A 6,277-nucleotide genomic window follows, 5' to 3' on the forward strand; every position below is an offset into this window, starting at 1 on the left:
CCACCCCGGCCTCCTGCTGGCGGGGCGCGGGGATCCTGGCGAAGAGCAACGCCCCTCTGTTTATCAGGGTCCTCCATCTGTGCGTCATCTGTCAAGCTGTCCCCCGCCCTGACCCTGGCCGAGGAGGAGGAGGAGGAGGAGGAGGAGGAGGAGGAGGAGGAGGAGGAAACAAAGAATCATTGGGAGAACTAAAGGATGAAAAGAAAAGGGACAAAAGGAGGATATTGAAGAAGAGGAAGATGGAAGATAGAAGAAGGAAAATGGAAGAGGAGGAGGAGGAGGAAACAAAGAATCATCGGAAGAAGAAATGAAGGATAAAAACAAAAAAAAAGACAAAGGAAAAAAAGAATAGAGAATAAGGATTAAAGAAATAAGAGGACGATGGAGGGAAGATGGAGAAAAACAAATGATCACTGGGAGGAGGAGAAATGAAGGATGAAAAGGAAAAAAAATACAAAAAGGAAAACGACATTTAGAAGAAAAACAGGAGGAGGCAGATGGAGAAAGGCAGAATAAAACAGAGAAAAACTTTGACAAAACAAAACAACGAAGGATGGAAATAGACGACAAAAAGGAAGAGAGTGACATTTAGAAACACTTCAGAAAAAAAAAGACTTGGAAGCAAACACCGGAAACTTGTGAAAAAGAGAAGAAGAAAGAGAAGAGAGAAACACAATAAGGTAACAAAAGAAAACACAAAGAAACTGAGGAAAAACAAGATGAAGACCAGAATAACGAATAAAGAAGAGCAATTGAGGAAGTAAAGCCGGGAGATGAGAGAGGAGGAGGCAATGGAACTAAAAGAAGAAAAAATAGAAGCAGGCAAGCAAGCAAGCAAGGAAGAAAGGAAGGAAGGAAGGAAAGCAGAGAAGAACGAATGAAAGAAGAAAGGAAGAAAGAACAAAAGATTGGTAAAAAGCAAGGGAGTAAAGGAGGAAAGGTAACTTGATAAAGAAAAGAAAAAAAAACATGAAATGAGAAGAGAAAAGAGAGGAGGAGGAGGAGAAGCTTCTGAGAGATAAAAAAAAAGTTAGAGGAAGGAAGATGAGAGTAAATTAGGACATAAACAAAGGTAAAAGATAAAGTAAGGAGGCGGTGGAGGAGGAGAAGAAGAAGGAGGAGGAGAAGGAGGAGGAGAAGAAGAAAAATGAAAGAAAGAATTAGAGAAGAGAGAAAGCGACAAAGACGAAAGAACGAGAGAGGATGAGATAAAAATGGAGGAAAGAGCAAAAGGGAGAGAAAGGAAATTAAAAGAATGTAGAAATAAAATAGAAAATAAATAATATAAAACTAAACAAAATACTGAAAGGAGAAAAGGTAAGAAAGAACATGAGAAACGAAAGAATCATAGAAAACCAAGGAATTAAAAAAAAAGAGTGGAAAAAAAGAAAATAATTGCTGGCAAATTAAACACGCGATAAGAGAGAGAGAGAGAGAGAGAGAGAGAGAGAGAGAGAGAGAGAGAGAGAGAGAGAGAGAGAGAGAGAGAGAGAGAGAGAGAGAGAGAGAGAGAGAGAGAGAGAGAGAGAGAGAGAGAGAGAGAGAGACCCCCTTCCCTCTCCCCTCAAAAAAAAAAAAAAAAGGCGAAAAGCGATAAGAGGAAAAGAGAGGAGGAGAATGAAAATGAAAAAAAAAATCTGCCTTGGGAAATCCAATAGCGGAGGTGATAACGTGAAGGAATGAAGAAGAAAACGCCTGACCGAAAGAGAAAGAGGAGAAAGGAAGATAGAAATAAGAAAAAAGGTCAATATGAGTGAAAGCTCGAACATGAAAAGAGAAAAAGAAAGCAGGGAAAAAAGAATAAAGCAGAATAAGACGTAAATTAAAAAAAAAAAAAAATGAACGAAAGGAGCAGAAATTAGCAACGAAAAGGAGGAGGATGTGAAATAAAATAATCGTTGAATTTCGAAATTAGAAAAGAGAAAATATAAAATTTAAAAAGAGGAGGAGGAGGAGGAGGAGGAGGAGGAGGAGGAGGAAGAGGAGGAAGAAGAAGAGACAGAAGAAGTGGAAGAAGGAGTCGTTGTATTTCGAATTTACAAAAGGAAAAAAAATAAAAAATAAATAAGAGAACGAAGAGGAGGATGAGGAGGAGGAGGGGGGTGGCTTGCAGGAGAAGTGTCATCCCTGCCAGCAAGGGGCGGCGCGGAGACAACAGGTGGCGGCACAAGAATGCAGGAAAAAGAGAGAGAGCACCAGCATTGGCCCCTGATGGATACCTCCCCCGTCCTCTCCCCCAACACACACACACACACACACACACACACACACACACACACCTAGACAAAACCTTCACCCACACCTCACTGCCTAGAGTATCCCAAAACAAAGATTCCTGGACCTCCATACCTTCCTTGCACTATGCATCTTAACATCGTCCTGCCAAACATCATCGATCAAATCATCTTTGCCACAGGACATTCCGATAAACAAACCTTCCGCGAGGACTAATGATTCGTGTCCAGCCTTTGCAGTGTTTGCCCAGACTCACGCCTCACACAAAGACCAGTATTCTGAAACGCTCTGTTCTCTCACCGCGGCTATTTTCAGAGACCGCAGAGATGATTAGCATGGTTCTCAAGGGTGTTTCTCCAGTTAATAATGTAGAAATCTTGTTAATCTGTCACTAGAAACGTAAAAACACCACTAAAAATCCGTGTAACTTTAACTGATGTGGAGTCTTTGGAAAGCAGTCGGGGTGCAGTGCAGAGGCGTTTCAGAATACCGTCCAAACACTATCCCAGAACACTCAGTCCTGTAGAAGCACCAGCAGAAGAAGCGCCTCAGGGTACTAGTGGCGTGAAAACAGCCGATAGCATCACTCCGGTATCCTCCCTCCTCCCCGGCACGGCTGAGGGAGGCGCGGGGGGGGCGTTGCGGGAAACAAGGCAAATGTCCTTGTCAAAACATCATGTGTAGGTTCGAATCCCGCCCTTCAGAGCACCGCCGAAGTCAGTGATGATGAGATACGCTGGAGCTGACTTTGACGTGTGTGTGTGTGTGTGTGTGTGTGTGTGTGTGTGTGTGTGTGTGTGTGTGTTTGTCAGGACTCAGCGGGCTGTCCAGTCTCCCTCCTGTGAGGTCCTTGTGTGTCTTGAAGAAGGTGTCTGGAGGGGAGGAGGAGGAGGAGGAGGAGGAGGAGGAGGAGGAGGAGGAGGAGGAGGAGGAGGAGGAGGAGGAGGAGGAGGAGGAGCTGAAGAAGAAGAAGAAGAAGAAGAAGAAGAAGAAGAAGAAGAAGAAGAAGAAGAGGTGATAAGATGGAAGTGTGGGAGGACGAGGCGTAGAGGAACAGGTGAACGGAAAAAAAAGGAAAAGATGTAGGCCACCAAGATATAAGGAAAAAGTGAATAGACTCAATATAAATGTGTAGAGAATACAGCGAAAATTAACAGAGGAACAGAATAACACAGAAACAGAGAGAGGGAATGAAAACGCCCGCACAGTAGTATAATATTATCTTTGCCCCAGCGCTCAAGGGAAACGGCAAGCAACACGCGCAGAGTTTTTCTGTACCTCACCGTCCTTCCTCCTCCTCCCTCAGCATGCAAGCCCGGCCCGCCACTGCCCACCCCAACCCGTCCCCTCCCCATCCCACCACCACCACCAGCTACTGAAAATAACATCCCAAACCGCTGATGTCAATGAAAACTCTCGAACCTACTAAAAATAACGATCAGAGAGGGAAAAACGACAGAGAGAGAGACAAAAGAGACAAGACGGAGAAAAAAGGGAACTCAAAAGCAACACAAATACTTTTCTATCCCCCTTCCTCCCTCTGTCCCTCCCTCCTCTCCCTCTCTCCCTCTCCGTCCAGCGCCAAATAAAATAACAAAGCATCATCTCCAATATAGCAGAAGAACCAGCCACACCAAACTCACGAGAAACAAAAATGACAAATTCCCTTGCCCTTCTCAACTCCCATCCCCTTCTCCCCCTCATCCTCCTTCTTCCTCCTCCCTTTCTTCTTCGTCCCGAGGTAAATTACGAGTCGCCGCCGCCGCGTGAGTCGCCAGGTAGACTGAGGTAGTACGTGTGACTATCAATGAGTCATTATATGAAATCGAGGAGCCTCTCAAGGGGCGGCAAGGGTCATCAGCCGACCTGTGACGGAGACGAGGCTCTTTTTACCGCAGCCCCGCAAGGTGAGCGTGGAGGACCCGGGGACGAGGCGCCGCTGCATTCTCCCACGACACTCTGCAGGCGGAGGAGGAGGAGGAGGAGGAGGAGGAGGAGGAGGAGGAGGAGGAGGAGGAGGAGGAGGAGGAGGAGGAGGAGGAGGAGGAGGCGGTTGGTTAGAATGATGAGGAGGTTAGGATCAATGAGGAAAAGGATGATGGGAAGAATGAGGGGAAAGGTTGATGTCATTGCGAGAGGGAGAGAGAGAGAGAGAGAGAGAGGAGAGAGAGAGAGAGAGAGAGAGAGAGAGAGAGAGAGAGAGAGAGAGAGAGAGAGAGAGAGAGAAGAGAGAGAGAGAGAGAGAGAGAGAGAGAGAGGCAAGGACAACAGAGAAAGAGACAAAAAACGTCGCCACAAACTCTCGCCACACTCTGAAGGCGGAGGAGGAGGAGGAGGAGGAGGAGGAAGAGGAGGAGGAGGAGGAGGAGGAGGAGGAGGAGGAGGAGGAGGAGGAGGTTAGAAAGAAAGAAGAGGTAGAGGTTACAAAGAATGACGAGGAGGGAGCTGGAAAGATTGAGGAGAAGGAAGGGGATTTTCAAATTTCCAACAGAGAGAGAGAGAGAGAGAGAGAGAGAGAGAGAGAGAGAGAGAGAGAGAGAGAGAGAGAGAGAGAGACAAAGACGGCAGCCAGACACCTTTGCACAGCTCAGTATATCCTTCAATACGCCCCACTAAGATAATTTTTTCGCCCGCTGAGTTCAATCACACGACCCACATAATAATAATGCAGCGGGATAATTTGAGCCAGGCACTCCTCCGATACCCGGGCATGGGAACACACTAATATATGAATTTTAAAAGTGCTTATATATTACACTAAATTACAACATTATTACGATGATCTCCTTGCGTTATGACCTTAGTGAAATGGCCCCCGTAGACAAGTACTGTACCTCTCAACACTTCAACATCATTCCATTATTTCTCAACGAACTGGCGTCATGTAAGAACAGGTTGCGCATCTGAACACTGTCAATCATATGCAATATTTTTTTTTCGGTAGCAAGTCAACCGGCGTTTCTCAGCATCAACTCGGAACAAACTAGCGAGCCTCTTTCCGTTGCGGCTGCGGTGGCGGAAGGCTATTAGTCTGTTGCTTTAGGCTGAACAACTTCTAGTTTTACATTTTCCTCAACAGGGTGAGAGCGGTGAGCTGCGCCGCGCCCTCCAAATGCGGTCTACATGGTCCTTCGTAAAGGTGGTATTACATCGTAACTTATGCTGCAAGAATATCCTGAAAGAAGTTACGATTTATAATCTTACATTTAGAATAGCATGTTGTGTATGAGAGAGAGAGAGAGAGAGAGAGAGAGAGAGAGAGAGAGAGAGAGAGAGGAGAGGAGAGAGAGAGAGAGAGAGAGAGAACAAAGACGAAAAGACAGACAGACGGAATGGGCAAGAAGACAAAGGGTCATCCTCCCTAGTAGTGAACTTGACTCCTATCTTCCCACATCGCACGGGAGGCAACACACCGCCACGCCCCGCCCTCTGCACCCACCCCAGCGGCCATACAAGACACACCGCCCACACACCCACACAGCGGCCATACAAGACACACCGCCCATACACCTTGAGTGGACCGAGCCAAGAATCTCGGAAAAAGCGGCAAGCGGAGACAAACATTCGGTTGACATCAATGAGGCACAAGGACAGAAAAAAAAAAAAAAAAAAAAAAAAAACTGAGCAACTATTTTGTAGTTTTCAAGCAATAGGAAAAATATCACACGAACACAGTATTACGAATCTATTGGGAAATGTAGTCACTGATATAAATCCTTAAACAATGGAATCACCAACATCAAGGCTCCTTTCTAACAACTAAGTCACTCATATTACGAGTCCTAGCAAAGAGATCACTAACATTACGAACCTTTTACTAATAGACTCACCAGAATTACGCCTCAGTTACCTATACGATCACTAACATTACCAATCTATAACTCATAAATACATGAGACGAACTGAACCTTTACATAAACCGGCCACAAATCAGCTTCACTAAACCGAAGAGCAGAACAGAACTAGAGAAAAGAAGGAAACATCACACAAAACAAAAAAAAAGCCACGAAGAACAAGCTGGCAGAGAGAGAGAGAGAGAGAG

Source organism: Scylla paramamosain, chromosome 9 (genome assembly GCF_035594125.1).
Source record: "Scylla paramamosain isolate STU-SP2022 chromosome 9, ASM3559412v1, whole genome shotgun sequence".
NCBI lineage: Eukaryota > Metazoa > Arthropoda > Malacostraca > Decapoda > Portunidae > Scylla > Scylla paramamosain.